Source organism: Nomascus leucogenys, chromosome 8 (assembly GCF_006542625.1).
Source record: "Nomascus leucogenys isolate Asia chromosome 8, Asia_NLE_v1, whole genome shotgun sequence".
Lineage (NCBI taxonomy): Eukaryota > Metazoa > Chordata > Mammalia > Primates > Hylobatidae > Nomascus > Nomascus leucogenys.
The window spans coordinates 17,662,529-17,684,871 of NC_044388.1; the positions used below are offsets into that span (position 1 = coordinate 17,662,529).

General features: G+C 40.4%; 1 protein-coding gene across 2 annotated transcripts in view; it reads right to left on the bottom strand.

The window, feature by feature from the left end:
- Positions 1–18,177, bottom strand: part of TMEM108 (transmembrane protein 108) — a 370,555-nt gene extending 352,378 nt beyond the window's left edge. Inside the window, exons 1-2 of one of the 2 annotated variants that reach the window (XM_030816817.1) lie at positions 18,030–18,177; positions 10,449–10,567 (exon numbers count right to left, since the gene is read on the bottom strand). The gene's annotated coding sequence lies outside the window, so the exon portion shown is untranslated. The remainder of the gene's footprint in view (positions 1–10,448; positions 10,568–18,029) is intronic. The other variant, XM_030816816.1, reaches the window with a different exon arrangement.
- Positions 18,178–22,343: the final 4,166 nt, after the last annotated feature.

Genomic DNA, 22,343 nt, shown 5'->3' on the forward strand with positions numbered 1-22,343 from the left:
ATGATTCCCATTCTAAAAATAAAAACATTGAGGCTGAAATTAAATATTCTGCCCAAAGTCACATTTCTAAAAAATGATAGGGACAGGATAGAAATGCAGATGTATCTGGCTACAGGACCCAAAGTCTATCAATGCTACCAAGTGGTCACCGAAAAGAAACAGGAGCACTCTACACAGGGAGGAGAGAATGGGACCAAGGACCAGTTTGGGTAAAAGAGGTTTGCATAGAAAGAGTAGAAAGAAATTCAGAAAGAGAACTTGGAATCAGCCTATGTCTTTATGCCAACTTACGAAGTACCTTGTCCTGCAGCCAGGTGGGAACCATAGAATTCTGGAAATAAAATAAAGATATAAGAATTGAGGCAAAGAGACTAAAGAACTTAAGGTAACAGGGTTAATGGAAGGAAAAAATGGAGGGGTATGTGGAGAAACACCAGAGGAAACCAAAAGTTAAAATCCAGGACTATACTAATATGGGATTTTGCTCTTTCAAAGTAAAAATATTATTTTCTAAGTTGAGAGTCTCTAAATAATGTCTAACATTTCATGCCTGGTAAATACTGTTCTAATGACAATAATTAATTTCAGAAGTGATCCAGTAAGTTCTTTCCAGTGGAAAAGAAACAGCTTTTGACAGTCAGGGGAAGCATACTCCTCCCTGTCTGTCTTCTTCCTTGTCTGTGATGGGCCCTCTAAAGGGGTGTGCTGATAGGAATGGGTCATGTTTGAGGACATGGCATCAGCCACAGCTTTGCTTGTTTGAAAAGTGAAGGCAAAGATTCAACAGTGGGAATGGAAAGAAAAAGGTTGAGAGGAGCTGCCTCTTCCTGTGGTTCATAGGAAGAATAGGGCAGTTCAGGGCTGGGGGTTTCGGTCCCAGGCCCTCAGGGATCTGCATCCAAGTCCTGCCTCCACCACCCCCCCATGAACATTTATCCTGCAGGAATCTCACGGGGAGTAACCTATGGCAGGATGGAAATAAAGGATTCAGGATCCCCGGCTCTTAGCCATCTTTCAGAATCTCTCTATACCCTGGAGAGAGCAGATGTCTTTATGGTTGCTAAAGAATCTTCAACAAGGGCTGCAAATTAATTCCTGATTCTATGAGAACAAACATAATTTTGTTTTATTTTTGTAGAAAAATTATATATGCGCAAATTTGAGTTAATCTTTCACTTATACTGTAAGATTAATGCTTCTTTAAAGTTAAAATTGAAGATTTTAATCTTCTGGCAACGTGTGGTTATCAACATACAAATCTTCCTGTTCAGAAGAAACATGGATATATGTTAAGACCAATTAGATACAATTCTATATTTTTCCCTTTTTATTTTTAAAAATTCAATACAGGGGATGGGGATCTTCACAGAGTCTGAAGAGAAACTGGAGCAAATGTTTTATCTCTGCTCTTTTCACCTCAGCGGTCAGCAGCTGGGTTGAGAAAGCTGATCCCAATCCCCATCACCCTTCAATAACAAACTACATTCTTTCCTCAGCCAGCAGTTGAAGAAGCCCTGCTGAACCTCTTCTCTTCAGACTCTCTTTCAACAAAAGCTGCATCTCTCTAAGGAAATACTAACTTGTTCTCTGTATGTGGTGCCACCATGATCCAGCTACTTGAAGGGAAGTGTAAGAGCCTTAAATAATTCAATGAAATGATGGGCTGTTTGTGCTACCATGGGTCACTCCACTCACAGCTGCGCAAGTCCACATAGAGCCAGGACCATTATTCCTACCCTGACACAGAGTCGTAAATAAAGACAGAGCCTTCTGCAATATTAGAATGCATTCCCTTATAAAGTCACACTCAATCACTGGCTCAAATGAAACTAATGCTCCAAGTTCAGGGGGAAAGTGAACAAAACACACTATGTGAGGTAGTAATCCCCAAAATGTCAACATTTGTATGGAACTTATTTTTAGATTAATAAGCCAAGTTATTTTCCTTTACCACAACTAGAGTCTTACAAACCCAGCTGTTGAACAACACTTGACGAAGATGTCAAAATGTCTTTCAACATTTAGAAAGTCACCTAGCCATTATTCCTGTGCAACACACGGGTGGCCAAAAGAATCAAATTTGACAGATACAAAAAATAAGATATCTGTATGGGAAATACAATTCCCTATTTCCCAATCATCCAGCCCAGCAATTTCCCTGCCACTCAGCACTGAGATAGAATCAGACTTCCCAAAAAAACAGATTCATGCTTTTTCACAATTGCTGCTAAACATGTATGCTTTCTGAATAATCTTCCAGTTCTTTGTTGTCTATATAACCCACAAATACTATTTATATTGATTCCAAGAGTTAAGAATTCAGGGTCATTAAACTAGACTGAGGTCTCATGTTCTACCCCAGCAGTGCTCTACCCCAGTGGGGTCTCAGTCTACCCCATCATTACCTTCTTCTAGAGAAATTGCCAAGCCCATAGCCCTTACTAAAGCAAATATCCTTAAATCACAGCTGTTTGGACCAGGAGAGAGCATCAGCAGCTCTAAAATTGCATGGTATAAGGTTTAACCATCAGGATGATAGTTACTACAAAACCTATCATACTCCTTTTCTTCTTTTGGAGTTTGGTCTATACACAGATCATTGGTTAGGCTGTGGGAACAATAAATGGAAGCAAGAACATGAGGAACAAGAGAGAATCTAAAATGGAAATGCTGAACCACATTAATGATCTAAAAGTAGAATATGGACTGACCAACACTGTTAGTGCAGACACACCCTGGAGTTACAACAGATCAGAACAATCTTCCTGCTCCTAAGTCCTGACTCCATGAGGTCCAGCCAGACTATTCTCTCATCCTAAAAGCCCCTGAGATTCTTTGCAGACTTGCCACATGACTGAAATTCTGTTTTCCTTATTTTCTCGTGCATCTTTAGTTAAGCCTTCCATTTTTTAAAGTAACTTCAGTTTCCATTCTTGTAATCAAAATAGTCTATGTAGGCCCCTTGGCAAGACATCTAAAAGTGTTCTCCTTTTCTTTGCTAATTGTAGAACAATTCTCAGATCTCCCAATAGTCTACACATAACCTCACAAATTTAGGGGCCACTTTGCCAATATGTGCAATCACAGAGAAAAAAAGTAAATGGCTGGCAAAGCCTTTCTCCCTTGGATTGTCTGTAAATTTCTCTTATTGATTTTTCCCTCAGTAGATCACTGTCATGTAGAAAACAGTCTACTTTAGGAGACTGTAGGAGATTTAGCTGCAGTGAATCAAAATAAAAATGCAGCATCTTGTAGGAGCCTCGGTAGTTCCACTACTCTCTGTGGCACAGACAACCCCCTATGGTTTCTGGGTTGGTATCAAGCCTCTGAAAGCAAGTCTTGCAGTAGGAGACCCTGATTCTCCTGATCTCAATAGAATAATATTGGCTACCAACAGCACTGCCAGCACCGGGGAAAGATTAGGTGATATTAGAAATTAATGAACCAGACACTCAGAGCACCTGCATCTTCCCTGACTGTAATTTCTCCTACCTCTCCCCATCAAAAAAGAAACAAACAGAAAACCCATCAAACTCATATCTTTCTAGCAGTCAGTGATTCTCAATCAGAGGGTATTTGGAAATGTAGGGGGACATCTTGATTGACACAATGACTTGGTTAGAATAATATGGGCATTTTGTGACCAGAGAGCCCAAACATCCTATAATAGAAAGGAAAATTCCACATAACAATGATTCATTCCATCAAAATGCTAACAGCACCCCCCTTTAGAAAACTGAGCCCCCTCCAACATTTAGGGCACAAAAAAATGGGTAAGAAAGGCAAACCAAAGGGAAAAGAACATTTTAAAAATCTATAGCTAACATCATATTAAATGGTGAGAAACTAGAAACTAGAAGTTTTCCTACTGAGATCAGGAACAAAGCAAGGAAGTGCCCTGTCACTACTTTTTTTTTTTTTTTTCCAAACATTGTGCTAGAAGTCCTGGGTAATACAATAGAACAATAAAATAAAATTAAATTAAATTAAAATAAAAGGAATACAGACTAGGAAGGAAGAAATAAAAGTATCTTTGTTCAGATGATATAATATGATCACCTATGTAGAAAATCTGAAGGAATCAACAAAAAACCTCTGGAACTAGTAAAGCAATTATAACAATGTTGCAGGATACTACAATAATATACGAAGGTCTACTGTTTTCCTACATATCAGCAATAAACAAATGAAATTTGAAATAAAAAACACAATACCATTTATAATAGTATCTCCAAAAATGAAATACTTAGGTCTAAATCTAACAAAATGTGTACAAGATCTATATGAGGAAAACTACAAAACTCTGGTGAAAGAACTCAAAGAAGGACTAAATAGATATTCCATGATCATTATAGACTCAATATTGTAAAAACGTCAGTTCTTCTCAATTCGATCTGTAGAATTAACAAAATCCCAATCAAAATCCCAGCAAGTTATTTTGTGGCTACCAACAAATTGGTTCTAATGTGTATATGGAGAAGCAAAACACGCAGAATAGCCAACACAATATTAAAGCAGAACCAAGTTGAAAGACTGACACTACCTGACCTCAAAATCTACTATAAAGTGCCATAATCAAGACAGTATGGTATTGGTAAAACAACAGACCTATAGACCAATAGAACAGAATAGAGAGCCTAGAAATATACCTACATCCAGATAGTCAGCTGATCTTTGACAAAGGAGTAAAGGCAGTACCACAAAGCAAAAAAATGATGCTGGTAAAATTGGACATCCAAAGCAAAAAAATTAATCTAGACACAGACCTTACACTCTTTACAAAAATTAACTCAAAATGGATCACGGGCCTAAATGTAAAGGACAAAACTATAAAACTCATAGAAGATAACATAGGAAAAAACCTAAATGACCTTGGGTGTGGCAATGACTTTTTAGATACAACACCAAAGGCATGATCCATGAAAGAAAGAATTTATAAGCTGGGCTTCTTTATAATTCAAAATGTCTGTTCTCTGAAACATCAGGTCAAGAGAATAAGAAGACAATCCACAGATTGGGAAAAAATATTTTCAAAAGACATATTTGACAAAGGACCATTATCCAAAATCTATAAAAAAACTTAAAAGTCGACAATAAGAAAACAACCTGAGTAAAAAATAGTCCAAAGACCTTAACAGATACCTCATCAAAGAAGACATACAGATGGCAAGTATGCATATCAAAAGATGTTCTACATCATATGTTATCAGGGAAATGCAAATTAAAACAACACAACACTGAGCTATCATTACACATTTATTAGAATGGCCAAAATCTGAAATGTTGACAATACCAAATGCTTGCAAGGATGTGGTGCAACAAGAACTCTCATTCATTGCTGGTGAGAATGCAAAACGTTAGTCATTTTGAAAGACAGTTTGGCAGTTTCTTACTAAATAAAACATACCATACGAGGCAGCAATCATGGTCCTTGGAATATTCCCAAAGGATTTAAAAATTTATGTCCACAAAAAAAAAACTTGCACACAGATTTTTATATCAGCTTTATTCATGATTGCCAAAACATGGAAGCAACCAAGATGTCCTTCAGTAGGTGAATGGATAAACTGTGGTATATCCACATAATGGAATATTATTCAGTGCTAAAAGGAAATGAGCTATCAAACCATGAAAGACATAGAGGAAACTTACATGTTGATTATTGAGTAAAATAAGCCAATCTGAAAAGGCTAAATATTACATGATTCCAACTGCATGACATTCTAGAGAAGGCAAAACTATGGAGATAGTAAAAAAAAAAAAAAAAATCAGTGGTTTCTGGGGTTTAGTGAAGAGCAAAGGGGTGGGAAATATGAAAAGGCAGAGCATGAAGGATTTTTAGAGCAGTGAAAATACCTATATACTACAATGATGGATACATGTGATTATATATTGGTCTAAAACCAAAGAATGTACAACACCAAGAATATATCCTAATGTAAACTATAAACTTTGGGTGATTATGATGTGTCAATGTAGGTTCATCAGTTCTAACAAATGTGCCATTCTGGTGGGTCATGCTGACACTGGGGGAGGCCATGCATGTATAGGGAGTAGGAGGAGTAGGAGATATATGGGAAATCTGTATCTTCCTCTCAATTTTGCTTGAACTTAAAACTGTTCAAATAAATAAATGAGTGAATAAAGTATTTTTAAAGAGAGAAAGAAAGAAAGGCAGGAAGAGAACAAGCAATGCATCCATCAAAAGTAAAACAGCAGGGTTAAGACTATTCAGGGATCAAGTCCAGGTTCTATCCACCTCCTTCCCCTCAACTCCAGCAATACTACTAATTGCCATAAACTCCTTATTCCCATTCCCTCTCCTATGCACGAGAATATTCGGCTCAGGAAACTTTATATCTTTTAAAACTTGTGTGTCTATGTTTCCACATCTTTTCATTTGTTCTAATTATAATTTCTGTGCAACTAATATTGGTAATATTAATACATAATATCAACTGAAAATTCTTCCATGTTGCCAAAGGGCTTAATTACTAAATCTGTGCTGTAATATGTCTGTTGGAAATCTTGCTTTAGAGACTAATTCTTCAGGGGATAATTCCTCAGCGGTGAAGTTTGAGTATTAATACCCTCTTATGAAACACTTTTTTGAGCCAAGCTGGAAATTGGAAGTAGGGGAGGTGAAAAGTCTCTTGCCACCTCTTCCAGACTCTTTGTAAAGCTCTAGGCAGTATCAAAAGAGACATCTTGCACAAACAAGCCTCACCACGAAGGGTCAGGGCATAGAGAGACCAAATGGAAAAAGACAGCTCAGCAGCCTTGGATTAAAGGGCAAATATTTCAGAGGCTGTGGATTTGACTATATCAGAGATGTACCCATGGCACTTTCTGTAGCAGACAGATGCCACAGCAAGGTAAAAAGTTCAGCAAGATACAGTCACAGACTGAAAAGTTTCCCCAGGATGGAGAAGCCCAAAACTCATTTCTGTTTTAAATGAGTTGAGGTCTTGTTACAACAAGAGCATACTATCATTCTAAATGTAAGTTTCTGACAAATAGGGGTCTTCACAGGCTAAAACAGTGCTGTCTAACAGATTTCTTTGATGACGGACATGCTCCCTATCTGCAATGTCCAATATGGTAGCCACTAACCACATGTGGCTACAGAGCACTTGAAAGGTGGCTAGTGCAATGAAGAACTGAATTTCAATTTAATTTTAATTAATTTAAACAAGAAAAAGCCACATGTGGCTAGTGGCTACTGTATCAGACAATGCAAGAAAAGGCTTAAGGCATCATTGAGAAAATTATCCAAGAGGTTATCACAAGAAAAGCTTATATATGTTCTGATCAACTGGAAAAATACTTTCTCTGTGCCCTCCCCATCATAAACACACACAGACATCATTTGTAAGAAGTAACTACATCAGAAACCACTAATAAAGCAATGCTTCTCAAATTTTAGCATCCATCAGGATCACTGGGAGTCTTGTTAAAACACAGATTATTACGCCCACTCCCAGAAATTCTGATTTAATAGATCTGTACATTTCTAACAAGTATAAATGATTCTCATACTGCTGGTTCAGAGGCCACACTTTGAGTAGTACTAGAATAAAAACTTCAACATTCAAACACCAGCCTACTCCTAACAAAGTGGAGCTTCTTTCACTTTTCACCTCTCTTCTACACCAAAGTGCCTCTTTCTTCAAGGTACATGGAATCCTTCTTAAACATTCTTATAAGTTTTGCTTAACACCTAGGACTAAAAATGTATGAAGAATGCAAATAAACAAGGCTATCCACGATGGCTTCTCTGCATAGTAGATCCAAAATACAGTGCATTTGTTGGAAACTTTGTAAGCAAGTCTAATAATCACAGGGACCAGAAACACAGCAAGGGGGAATGCAAACCTGCCAGGACAGTTTACATCTAATCCCTGCACTGGCCTTGTTTTAGAGTTAAACTGAGCCTTTCTATTAAAATAATGTAGGTTACTTCAGGTCTAGGTCAGAGTTATGGCCTCTTTGACCATTCCAACACATAGTACTAGAAAACTATCAAAAGAACATGTCATATTAAAACATTTATATTTATAATTCAAAGGGCATATATTAAAGATAATCCCTTTCCATGTTCCTAAAGAAGAGAAGAAATAGAAATGTAAAAGTTTCTAGAATAAACACTGATCTCCAAACATTCTCTGGTCTTTATTGTATTGTCTGCAAAAACTGATCTGGACTAGCAGTCATTTGGGAGGATAGTTTTCCTTTGGAGGCTAGTTCTTTATGTCCTTTGGTCTAATTATACGTGAGTCACTTTAACATTAGCAGATCACCTTGTCAAATGCAATTTCCTTGACTGCTCTTTTGAACAGCCTTCTTTCTGCCTCATCCACTCTTCCCTTTTTTTAACTTTGCAAAGGAAAGTTTTCATCCAGAATATATTATCACAATGAACCAGAATATGAAGCCCTTGAATAAACTCAGAGTCCAGCATTCTTCATTATGTCCCATACCACAGACCTTCGCCCTTCTTCAAACTCCGCAGTTCCTCAGTCAGTACCATCACAAGAATTAAGAATTACCCTTGGGTCCTAGAAATTTGGGAAGACGAATATCGCTTCTTAGAAATGACAGAGCCCCCAAGGAGTCACACAGTACTACGTACATTACTTCATTAGACTATTTAGCTATTTATGTGTGTATATTTTACAGACAGGGAAAATGAAACCAAATGAAGTTAAATGATTAAAATATGATACCAGAGAAATTCAGAGCAAGATTGAATCACTATATCCCTTCAGCAGTGTTTCTCAATCAGGGGCAATTCTGCTCTCCAGGGGACATTTGGCAACGTCTGGAGACATTTTTGATTGTCACAATCAGGGAGGGAGATACTGGCATTTCGTGGGTGGAGGTCAAAGACACTGCTGAACATCCTACAATGCACAGGACACTCCACACAAGAATTGCCTGGCTCAAAGTGTCAATAAATAGTGTAAGGTTGAGAAACTAACCCTGGTCCACTGACATCCCTAACATTACTTTATTTGACCCCAAATCAATAATTAAAGAATGGTTCCCTCCACAATGTAGTCCTTGTATAGTATTTACACAGCAACATACCAGCCAAGTGCTATTTCTGACATGCTATACTTTTTAGTTACTTTTAAAATAGAGGATATACAGGATATGCTTTTAAAATAGAGGACATACAGGATATAGAGGAAATCGAGCAAAGTTGGCAAAGACCAGCTCCTTTCTTTTAATGAGAAAATCTAGCAAAGACCAGCTCGTTTTCTTAGCAACCTCCAGGTGCTGAGCTATAGTCTGCATCGGGCTGCTCACCTGGACTCTTCTGCTGATGTACTTTGCAGCTGCCCTTGCTTTGCTTTATCTCCATGCATGTGCATCACTTTAGAGCAATAATGATGTACATTTATTGGAATCTCCAGAGATCTCCATCCTCTAATTGTCTATTTTGTTCAGTAAATTGTACTCATTACTGAGCCACATGAGGCCCCTAAAGATACCAGCCTTTTCTGGGTGCCCTCTGTCTGAGCCTGGATAATGGGACATTATCTAGCAAAGATTCAGCAGTATTGAGCCAAGCTGCTTAAAACAACCCTTCAGTTAAGTATGTTTATTTAACCTCCTATCCCTCATTCCTAACCATCCTCAGCTTTTCTTAGATTTATATGAATCATAATTTTCCCTTCAAGGAGTCTGGTTTTAGTTTAAGCTCTAGAAATTGGAGAGCTCAGAAAGGATGTGATGTCCTTTCCACACCAAACAGTTAATTTCTCCTTCTGGTCTCAAGAATCTGCAACACAAGTGAAAATTCAAAGCCAGTTTTGGTTATAACATTGCCAGTGACCATACACATTGTACTAGGAGCTGCAAATAGATGAGGCATGAATGGGCATGTGACTTCCAGTGATGCGGATAAAATAAAATGGAACAGGCAAAACCATGTACTTTGCTAGTGCTATTATACATCAAATCTGGAATTTTCAACACTTTGAGAAGTTATTTCCTTCACTAAAAAAGGGATTAATGAAGGAAAAGTTAAGCAGAGTAATCAAAGAAGAAAGAAGATGGTAGGTGAGGGAAATAGAAGCTACCAGAGCTAACATATGACGTGGCTATAAGGAAATGATAATCAGGCCCGGTTCCCATCTTTACAGTGCACCTCAAGAGGGCTCAACAGCCCCTCTGACATAAATCACACCCTAAACGAACTCACTAAAAATTCCTGTTTTGAAATATTTCCATGCATAGATTCCATCCCATCACCTTGGTCATGGTTTTCTTTTCATAACTGCTGATTTGCGTGGTATCTATGAGTTGAATCAATAAAGGCTTTTAGGAGCCTTTCACAGACAGGGTATCATATTGCACTGACTCTAAGAGACAGGTGAGACAATAGCCTCTATGAATTGGAAACGCAAGAAAAACAATGGCAGAGAATGCCTTTGCCTTACCCTGGAGTAGAGGGTGTGGAAGCCTTCAAACGCACTTACATCCTCATGACCCATCGGCTCTGCTGTTTTTCACTGCTCATTCATTTCTGCATGTTGGATGACCACCAATCTATCACCAACTGGCAAAGATGAAAATGAAAAAATGCATTAGGCCAAAGGAACTTCAAGTCCCAAGTCACTGCTGAAGTGAATATGAGAGTAGACTAAGTGCTTACCCAAACATGTATAATAGCTCAAGTTTAATAAAAGTTTATTTCCAATTCATGTATGCATACTGGACAGGTGAACATGTAGGTGGGGTGGACCTAATGCAGTGATCCAGGTATGCAGGCTGACAAAAGTCCTGCCATGTTTAAAACATAATTTCCAAGGCTGCCCTATGGGTCCTCTCCATTCCAGTCAGCTAAGAATGGAAAACAGTATGAAGAAGCTTGCATGAGCATTCTCTATGCTTTCTTTCCTAGAAGTGGATCACAATACTTTTCCACTTCCATCACATTCTGTTGGTTGGCTAAAACTCAATTACACAGTCACACTTAACCTTATGGGCTGCAGGGCAGTGACCAGACTCTATTGTACAAAAATGACTTCAGCCCAATCACGAAGACAGCATTAAGTTTAGAGTAGAGAGTTCTGAGTGAGACCCTAGTACAGCAACCTTGACTTAGTTACTTAACTACTGTGAATCTTAGTTTCCTCAACTGTAAAATACTGTTCCTCTCTCACAGGGCCAATATAAGACTCAAAATGGGCTGGATGTGGTAGCTCACGCCTGTAATCCCAGCACTTTGGGAGGTTGAGGTGGGCGGATTACAAGATCAGGAGATCAAGACCATCCTGGCTAACACGGTGAAACCCCGTCTCTATTAAAAAATACAAAAAATTAGCTGGGCGTGGTGGCGGGTGCCTGTAGTCTCAGCCACTCAGGAGGCTGAGACAGGAGAACGGCATGAACCCGGGAGGCGGAGCTTGCAGTGAGCCGAGATCATGCCACTGCACTCCAGCCTGGGTGACAGAGTGAGACTCCGTCTCAAAAAAAAAAAAAAAAAGCAGCACTTCAGAATTTTTTTTTAAGAGACAGGATCTCACTCTGCACTGTGTGATCACAGCTCATTGCAGCCTAAAATTCCTCAGCTCAAGTGATCCTCGCACCTCAGCCTCCTGGGTAGTTAGGGCTATAGAAATGTGCCACCAGGCCCAGCTAATTTTTTCTTAAATGTATATAGTGATGGAGTCTCACTATGTTATCCAGGGTGGTCTCAGACTCCTGGCCTCAAGCAATCCTCCTGCCTCAGCCTCCCAAAGCACCAGTTTTACAGGCACGAGCCACCGACTTCTTGGACTTTAAGGTGCATGTGCATCCTCAGGGCATCTTGATAAAAATGCAGGTTTGGGTTTGTTAGGTCATGGGTGAAGCCAGAGATTCTGCATTTCTAACCAGCTCCCACATAATACTGATGCTGCTGTCCTTTGGCATTTTGAGTAGAAAATAGATACAGGATTAGAGAATATTTTTGAAACCCATAAAATTATTTGCAGATATAAAGAATTATTATCCTGGCACTAATTGATTATAAATAAATTCCCAATTAGGCAGCATTTTTTAGGATATGTTTAGTCTGGGTACCAGGTACAATTTCTTAGAGTCACAGGATTTTGGAACAGGAAACAAAGTAGTCACTACTCTCTCCCCTTATTTTCCAAACAAGGAAACAAGCTCAGAGAAATCAATCATGCCCCCAAAATCTCACAATAACTCAGCAATATACTGAGATTAGAATGCAGAAAATGGACATTACATAACATAATTAGGTTATTACATAAACCCAATTATAACCTTCTAAAGAAGAAAATGTAATTTTTATTATTCTACTAAAGCAATAATAAATATTACTTTGGCCAAAAAGATACATAGCCAAAAAGGTGCCAGCAGGTGAATTCACCAACATGGGTCACCATGGCACCAAAAGTAGGCAAGGTGTCACAGGACACAAAGCAAGAGATTTTCAAGCAAATGTTCTTCAAAATTCAAAAATGTTGCATTTTTTAAACAAGGATTTTTATTTCCAATATATACAAACTCCCAGTCACTCCTATTTGGAAATAATTAGGAAAAGGGAGAATTTGGGATTGCATACAGTAAAGGAAAATAATTAGCCAAGGAGGAGCAGCAATTTCTGTGGTAAACCCTGGGTACAAATAAAGAAACCTAAAGATTTTTTTTAAATTCCTAGCATGTAAATTATTTTGCCTCTCTGGGATCATGGTGGGTCCTAGGAGCCCAGAGTTGAACATGAGGTATAGTACCTCAGAAGTCAAAAACTCCAAGTCATGAATTAGAAAGGAACTGAACATCTGGAAATCAAGTCAGACTGGGGGAGAAGGGAGCCTCTTAGTATGCATGTCATCGCCAATATAGCAACATGAATTTGAAAATGTTTTGGTAAAATTAGGAAAGAGTACTTATTGAGGAAGGAATGATAAATGGAAATCAATACTCACATGTATGCTATTAATTTAAGATGGGTAAAATGCTTTTAGCATCATTGAGTGAGCAATTTTTTAAAAGGTAAAAATGTTCCTACAAACTTCAATAAGTGTACCCCATACCTTACCCCTAACACTCTTCCACCCTAATGTCTTTCAGCTCCTCAGACAAGAACTCAGAATTCTTACCCTACTTTGTGTGTGTGTGCCACAGACCTCTTTTGTAGTCTCTTGAAGCCTAAGGACCTCCTTCTCAGAATTATGTGTGAAATGTATAAGATAAAATACATAAGATTACAAAGGAAGTGAATTATATGAAAGATTCTCCTATCCAGAGAGACGTTGGGGAGTCCATGGACCCAACTTAAGAACATCTGATTGAGGAATGATTCTTCTAGGATGATGAAAGTTTTTTCTTACAAGAAACAGCATATGCAGAAAAGTTTTTAAAGCCTAAAGATGCGCAGTAAAAAATCCTGCTCACAATCAATCAGTAAAGAAAAGAATGAGCTGCAAAGAGAAGCCTGACCTTGAACTTCTGCCAAAACTCAAAGCTATTCATGCTGTTGCTTTAAAGCCCTACATTAAGGAATTACTCAGAAAATTTTCTTGGCCCCAGCCCTGTAGACACAGCATATTCTGTGGCCTGATGGCAGATGAAATAAAGCAGCATTGGAGAAGGGAAAACTATATTGAGTCCTGAGCTTGCATCCTGGTCTTCTAACTAGTTCTCTGCCACCAACTAGCTCTATTACCTTGGTCAAGAAACTCAACTCTGAACTGAACTGTCTATAAATTGAGAAGGTTAAGTTAAATCATCTTCAAGGGTTTCTTCCTACTCTGAACTGTCAGGATCCTAAGATAATGCACAACCATTTCTCTGGGAAGGAACATTAACAAGACTTCCTTTTGCCCTAAGCTCACAGTATGGAAATATTTTCTAAATAATTTTTAGTCTTCAGAAATAACTTATGAGAATCACCTAACCATATAACTTTAGACTTGGAAGAGATTTTAAGAGACATCCACCATCTCATCAATCTCAGTGAACAGGTGAGAAAAGTAAGGTTCAGAAAGGTGAATAGATTGATTTTTAGTCACATAATAAGGTGGCATTAATGGACTGTTGGGCCTACCACTATCTAGTACAAGCAGGATTTTAGTATTCAGCATTGGTAGTAACGATAAGCTCATCAGTTCACTTGGAGAGATAGAAAGAAACCTCAAATAACCTAAGCCATAGGATGGGAACTACACAAAGCAGCAGGTGACTGGGGTAATGGCACCTAGAGGTAGCATCCTATACCTCAGGCAGAGTCAACGCCGGGGCCCTCATTATACGCTATAACCTTCCCATCCCAAAGAACAGTAAATAACAGCTAGAGAACAAAGAATAGTTATTTCAAAATAGGTGGGTGGATGAATTAACCCTGACTAATAACATCATTAAAACCAAAGCACAAGTTTGGGGCTGCTAATATAATATTGAAAGGTCAGCATTAACTAAGAAGATCTAAAAACACGTGTTAGGAATTTTCAAGTTTTAGAAGAAATGAATTAAGAATTATTTTGACCTATCTTCTGTGGACAGCCCTGAAATAATAGTGACTACTTTATCAGCATTATTTTTACTAATACTCTCACTGCTGTCTTCAGAGCATGTACTTACCAGCTACTGTTCAGCTTTAAAAGTCACACGTACATTTCCATAGTCCCATCCATGTGTGTAGACTAGCTTCACATGCAAATAATTAGAAACGACGAAGTTGTTGGAAATTTGGATCAAATCATGATTATTATGTTTAATTAACCAACAATACGTATGCCGGGTGCGTTTAAAGCCTATGCTATGATGCTTGTCAGTTTACTCTCTGCTTTCTCCCTTCAGAAACACACATGTACAGTCAATGTAATTACAGCCATTCCTCAATCCCCATGACACACATTATTCCTACCTTATGTAAACAGTTATGGCTTTCAGAACTATTTTCTTTGAGATTTCGTTTGAGGGCTGACATAGCCTTTCAAAATCTTCTGACTAGAGGCTACACACCGCTGGTTTGCCAGCTCCGTAGTTCAGCTCCTCCAGGAATTCCCAGAGGCAGCAGTGCCATCTACTGGTAAGGAGGGTACAACTTGTTTTCTGGGAGCCTTGGGGGTGACACGAGCCAAGAACCTGAAGGAACGGCAGCCTAGATTTAGGTCTCTGTGAGCCCTTCTTTTCTCAAGCACATTACAAGTATAACTGATGCTTACAACCTGAGACATGTAACTACCACAGAAGCTTTCATCGTGTGAATGGCAGGTCCTCTGGAAGCCACATAAAGCCAGCCAGGCTAGCCAATGAGGCAGCTCTGCCTTGAAATGCCTCCTCAAGGATCCAAAAGCAGCCAGCAGAGCCCCACTGAATTAAACATTTCCTGGCTCTCCTCTTTCCTCAATGCTTCCCTATCAGATGATCTCACCCAGTGCCCCCACCTGTGGCACTGTTAGCCAGCTGTATCTTACAGCATGTGTCCTAAGGAAGGTACTCAGATCCCTCTCAATATGAAGGCTCTTATACTTACACAATGTGACACAGATCCTCCTCAAAGGACACTACTGCTTAGGCATGCAGGTCGGACTCTAATCTCTCTCATTCACTATGTTCCCCATCCCTGACCCAGGGGACAGAAACGACAGAAAGGAAATGATTTTGTTGTTGCTTTGAAAGCAACACTAGTGGGCTTTTATTGAATCAGAGAATAAAACCTTGTCCTATAGGTCACTGAAGTACGTTGCTAGATGGACTAAGCCTGTCAATCTTTTTGTTATCCCTTGCATAACCTAATCAGTGTTTCCCAACCTTTTCAAAATCCCTGCCTCCCTTCCGCAGGCCAAACAAACAATGCATACCCTTTGTGGTTTACGGAACAAAGATTAGTTTCTTGCTTCTGAAAATAAAAGTGTATACTATGCCACCTACCTCACCCTCAGCATTCTTTTCTCCCCTCTACTCCATGCCACTTAAAAAAAAAAAAAAAATCTCTGGCCCGGCATAGTGGCTCATGCCTGTAATCCCAGCACTTTGGGAGGCTGAGGCAGCTGGATCACGAGGTCAGGAGTTCAAGACCAGCCTAGCCAATCTGGTGAAATCCTGTCTTTACTAAAAAATACAAAAATTAGCCGGGCGTGGTGCCGCGCACCTGTAATCCCAGCTACTTGGGAGGCTGAGGCAGGAGAATCGTTTGAATCCAGGAGGCGGACGTTACAGTGAGCCGAGATCACGCCACTGCACTCCAGCCTGGGTGACAGAGTGAGATTCTGTCTCAAAAAAAAAAAAAACTCTGATAAAGTTTTAAATTATTCCCACTAATTTGGTTTGTGTGACAGTCTATCAGGTGACAACCTATATTTCACTTTACTAGGGTCATTTGTGATATTCTGAATGAGCTTTGCAGCAACTTGTTCTTTTACTTTCATTCATCTCAGAAAACCGACAAAATTTGATTTCCTGTGGCTGATAAACCTTAATTTGATCCCCCTAACAAATTTAGGTGTTCCCTCTTTAAAAAATATATTTATCTTGCCTAGTAAACTGAATTCTTGGCAAGTGTAGGCATTTCACAGGCATGGGGTGTGTTTTAGAGGTTTGAAATCAGGTCATTTCCTAAAGAAACATGATGTTGTACAGGGAATGTAAGAGCTATAAAGGGCTTTGAAGGTATCAGGATGTCTCCAAAGGACAAGGCAGAGAGACCCTTGTCCATCTCATACCAGAAAGAGTTCTGAATGAATTACGTGGAAACTCCATAACACAGTAATATCTTCATAATGAATTAGTTAAACCATTTCTTACAGAGTAGATTACCAGGTGTATCCAACAAATCAAGAAGTTAACCCGTGGAAAATTGAAGGGACTTTTTATGTTTGCCTATGAGCTGTCTGGGGAAATGGAGGAGAGGCAGGGAATACCTTGCATAGCTTAACCTGCTCTTAAGTTCCTGAACATACCTTCCCCTTTTTAAAGTATGATTTAAAGGCAACAATCCGTCTCCCCCGGACTCCCATACAAACCTCTTTTGGCAGCCAAATGGTCTTCATTGAGCACACACTTTTCAAAGAATTAAGGAGGTCTGAGTAGGTTTAGTTTAGACCCTGCCTTCCCTCTCCCCACAACCCAGTAACATGCTGAAAATAAGTAATTACCTTCCTGGGTACCCCTAGAAAAACCTGTTTGCAGAAACTACCACCCTTCCTCCGAAAAAAAAACCTGTCTTCTTAAGGAAGAATCTCAGTGTGGTGGTCTGGTCTGCAGTTGACTGCAGGCATTTCCCTCCTCACCATTTACCAGTCATCAGTTAAGCTGCACCTGAAATTCGTTTTTGTAGACTCTCATTTAGACCGGCTCCACCGGTGCCCAACTGCTTAAAAAAAAAAAAAAAAAAAAAAAAAAATAGCCCCTGAACGAATCTCTGGATTCCTCCAGCAGGCTCAAAGCGTTCAATTTCGCTGAAACTCTGGGGTGAAAACCGCCAGGTCCAGCGGGCAGAGCAACCTCCCGGGCAGCACGGGGGCTCTGTCCCCGGCGAGGCCGCCGGCACCTAGGCAGGAGGGCTCTTTGCACAGCTGCGCTAGGAATTCGGCTTCACTCGCGGCCGCGGGATTAGTTCGAGTCCCACGGGCTGGCCAAAGTGACACTACATTTCTTCTTCTTCGTTCTCCCATGTGACAGGTCCCCCTGCATTAAAGCCACCTCCTCCTCGGCCCCAGCCCAGGTCCAGCGCCCCTGACGCCCGCGCCCCATCACCCGCACCCTCCACCTGGGGAGGGGGTTCATGCCAGCAACCCTCCGGGCGGGAAACAAAGGCGGAGGCAGGGCTGCCAGGTGGGCAACTCCCCTCGGGCAGACCCGTCACGCAGTGGGGAGGATGGGAAGGTGCCTGAGAGGATAGGAAAAGGGAAACCAAGGCAACCGGGACTGCATCCTCCCTGAAGCTGGGCTCCCGGGGCAAGCTGACCCCACACCTCCCCGCGCCCCGCCCAGCCCTGCCTAACCCGCTTGCCGGGACCCAGCATGGGAAGGACTGGGGGCAGCCCCGGAGCGCCGCTTACCTCGGGAGAAGCGCTCCGGCTCCCTCCGACGGCTCAGGAGAAAGCCCCACCGCTCGCGCACGCGCTCTCGCGCACTCGCGCCTTCGCCCCTCGGGCCCCCGCGCGCGCCCCTCCGACCGGGCTCTGGCCCGCCCCGGCCTTGTCCGTCAGCGCCCGCGACAGCCAATCCAGTCGCACGGAAGGCTCAGCGCCGGTCACGTGGTGAGACCAGCCAATCACCAAATTGCCCTCGGCAGCGCCCGCTCCGATGTCCCTGGGGGTTCGGTTGCTACCTAGCAGAGCGGGTGCGAGGCAGGCACAAAGGGTCTCTGTTTTCGGGGGCTAAGTGGCATTCAGTTGATCAATTACCAGATCAATTGACTTCTCAAATTCTAATATAAATAAGAATCACTTGACTATCTTGTTAAAATGAGGATTCTGATCCAGAAGGTCTGGGGTGGGGACCTGAGATCCTGCATTTATAATAAGCTCCCAGGTGGCGATGACGAAGCTCTTGGTCGGAGGATCACGCTTTGAATTGCACCTGTCCGAAAGTAATGGCTGTAGCCCCAGCTCCACGTAATTTGAAAGTTGCACGACCTTTCTTGTCCTTCTTCAACTGATGAGAAGCGTTCCTGTGGCTACATGGGGTGTCCCGGTGATGCTTACAGTTTGGGCACCAGCTGAGGGAAGGTGTGTTTAATCCCCCCATTACCCACCCTTGGTCTATGGAGCAGCGATCATGCCAACTTGGTGACTGGAGTGTGGAACCAGAAGTGCAGACGGAATGGCCATGGAAGAGAACACTGTGTCTACGTTAATCCTAAAGGGTTAGGCATGTGTGTCTGAGTGGCGCGGTGCCAGCCACTTGGCCAGAGAAGTGGTATAAGTGGTCCCTGCTTCTCAAAACGTAACAATCTGTTGTAGAACTATACAGGCTAGTTCAGAAAGAAGCACGTGGAGAAAACATCCGGGAAGCTGACGGTCACGGCACAAATTCAGGCATAAGCTAAAGAGGTTGTAAAATAATATGCCTTGGGGATCTTAAAAACTGTCCAAATATTCTTCTGTCAGTAATTCCAGAGTCAAGAAGTTAGGACTCCCACTGGCCCTGTCATCTCTCAAATTTGACCTAAGGACTCAGTGTGTTCGGACTGGTCAGCTAGAACCTTTGTCGTTCAGCGTAGCCAAGCTCTTACTACCCAATAGTGTACCGCCATGGTTCAAGATTCTTAAGTGCTGAATTCTTCAAAACCTTAATCTCTCATCTCTTCAAACCAGGTGGTATAACCCTGCTTCAGCATTTCTCTCTCACTATCAAGGTGATCAAACTGTCGCTTAGAGAAAACTTCACCTTTGTCAGTGTGTCCTGAACTTCTCTGGCTTCTCATCCCCAGAAGTGAAGCCCGCCTAGCAATCTCAGACATTGTTCATCACATTGTCCCTATCAGAGACGGCATCGCACAAAATTCAGAGTTTCTGGGAACATATTAAACCTGTCACAGCAACGGTTCTGGCTACAGCAGGAGTAAAGAAATGTCTAAGCAAGAAAAATGTTTTCAAAGCCTCGAAAAAAGTTTGTTTGCTGTCATTAAACCAGTGGTTCTCAAGCCTGGCTGGACGGTAAGTATTTATGGAAATAGATTGTGGGGCCCTGTGCCTGGAGATTCTGATTGGGATGAGAAGTGGGGCTTGGGCAGCTATAGGTTTAAAAAGTTCTACTGGCGATTTGATATCCATCCATGCTTGAGAACACCTGCATAAGCTGCTAGATCGATAGACGCATTTTTTAACAGGGAAAACTAAACTCTGCAACACAAATCACTAATGACATACACACTCTGTAAACAGAAGAAAGTTTCCACATAGTTTTTGAGAGCTGATTTTTAAAGGCCAAAAATAATTCATAGGTAATAAATACTCCAAAGACTAGTCAATGGAATAAATTGAAAAGCTAGGTCCACAACTAGGTTTAATTTCAATTGATTAACTAAATATTTCTGAAAGAACGTATTGCCTTTTGTTAACCATGCCAAACTGATAAACTCTCTGGTAATAGCTTTACTTGTTTTATGCCCTTCTTAACTAAAACAGATTTCCATTTGAGCATTTATTTTTATTTTTTAAGTTCCAGGGTACAAGTGCAGGATGTGCAGGTTTGTTATAAAGGTAAACGTGTGCCATAGTGGTTTGCTGCACCTAGCAACCTATCACCTAGGTGAGTCTATTTCAAAGATTCCAAGGATTCCCAATTCTCTTTACTGGCGTTTTACCAAATTCTGTTACTTTTTAAAAGTGATTAGTGCCTGCACCTTGGAAAACTATTGTACAAGCTTTTTTATGGAGTGATATTCAATGTAGTGGAATATGACCTACTTAGATTTTAACTAAATTAGTGAGATCCCCTCAGAACATTCTACCAACACCAGCCATCTTACTCAAAAGTGACTTTATTTGTGACACCAGAAATATAGAAGCCCAATGTGTGAGCCTGCAAACTAGCTTCCCCTCCTTCTGTGACACTTTTAAAAATATATTTCACAGCATTCAAATGGGGGAGAAATTTTTCTCACCTTGTAAACTTGCTTTATCTATTGAGTAAAACAGGGACAGTTTTCACTGCTACTTAACTGAGTAATGTAAATTTTTAACTAGGAAAAAAGCATCTATTTTTCTCTTTGTGAGTGTCATCATTACAGAAAGAAGCAACAAGAAACAAAGACTCTTCCTTGAGGATATGAATTTGAAAAAAAAAATCCAGGCTGTCGTTCATTCTCTGTTTTTCAGTCTACTTGCCTCATATATATAACCTGGTTTTCCTGTCTCGGGAAATGGATATATTAGTAACCTGATATGAGTTAGCTCAAACCAGGTTTCCTACCCCTTAGTCCAGAAATTGCTCAGCAAGAGATTTGGGTATATTTGAAAAGAAAGAAAAAGATAAGATATAAGCCATCCACCATTTTGCCAAGTCCCAGAAATCCACCCATTGTTGTATTATTATTAGAACCCCCATAGACTGCTTTATAATTGCTAATTAACTTTTTATCTCTCTGACAATAAATAGCTTCTCTAAACTTAATTGATTTCATTCATGAAGACCCATAGATTACCCAAGGTTCTAGTCTCCATCTGTCATACAAATCCTGCCAGGATAACATTTTGTATCTATGTATCTGTGTTTTAATACCTGATACTTTTATCCCTTTACTGTGACTGTGTACAGATTTAACCCAACCACAAGGCATTTTTGTAGAAAACTTGGTTTTCTTTATGTTCTCTATAACGAATGTTAAGAATATTAATATTTGCTTTTATATTTTCACAAAACAATTTAGACTTAAAATATGTATAGATAATATATACCTCTCTGTACCTCCCCCAACTTAAGAAATCAAGCATTATACATACAGTTGAAGACCCCATGTGCCCCTCCCAACAAGCTGATTTTTTTTCAAATGGAGATTTCATAATTAGCAAGCTTATTCACCAAGGAGAGATAATGGTTTATGGAAGGAACATCTATCTCATGCATGTAATAGGCAATACAAGTGTAAATGGGCAAAAGTCTTAATGAATAAAATGTTTGGACATTCCAAACTGATATAAGAAAAAGCTAAGAAAGCTGGAAATCACCTGTGGCTCAAAACCTGTGTCTTACAATTACAAACTGGACATGGGAAGCAGGTTATCTTCAGAAAACAACAGTTTGGAGCAAAGATGAGGTGAGGATTCAGGTTTCATTCATTCAATCAACACACTACATGAGCCTCGTCTTTTAGCTCATTTTAAGAGAAGTAAGCTACCACAATTCAAAATAAAAAACCTTTTATGTTACAAGTGAGGCACATAACACTATAAGATCGCGTAGAGATGGAGTACCAATTCTGACTGATGAAATCAGGGAAAGCTTTCTGCAAGAAATTATACGTGAACTGAATTCCGGAGTTGTAGGAGTTAACCAGCTGTTATGGACTGTTTCTCCCCAAAATTCATATGTTGAAACCTCACATCCCCAGTGGGATGATGTTGGGAGGTGGGGCCTTTGGGAGGTAATTAGGATTAGATGAGGTTGTAACGGTAGAGCCCTCATGAATAGGATTAATGCCCTTTATAAGGTCTCCAGAGACTTGCTTCTGCTCTCTGCCATGTGAGGATACAATAAGAAGTCAGCAGACTGTCATCCAGAAGAAGACCCTCACCAGCACTTGTCCATGCTGGTACCCTGATCTCCAGCCTCTTGACCTGTGAAAATAAATTTCTATTGTTTATAAACCATCCAGCTTATGGCACTTTGCTATAGCAGCCCAAATGGACTAAGATGCCAGCAAAGGG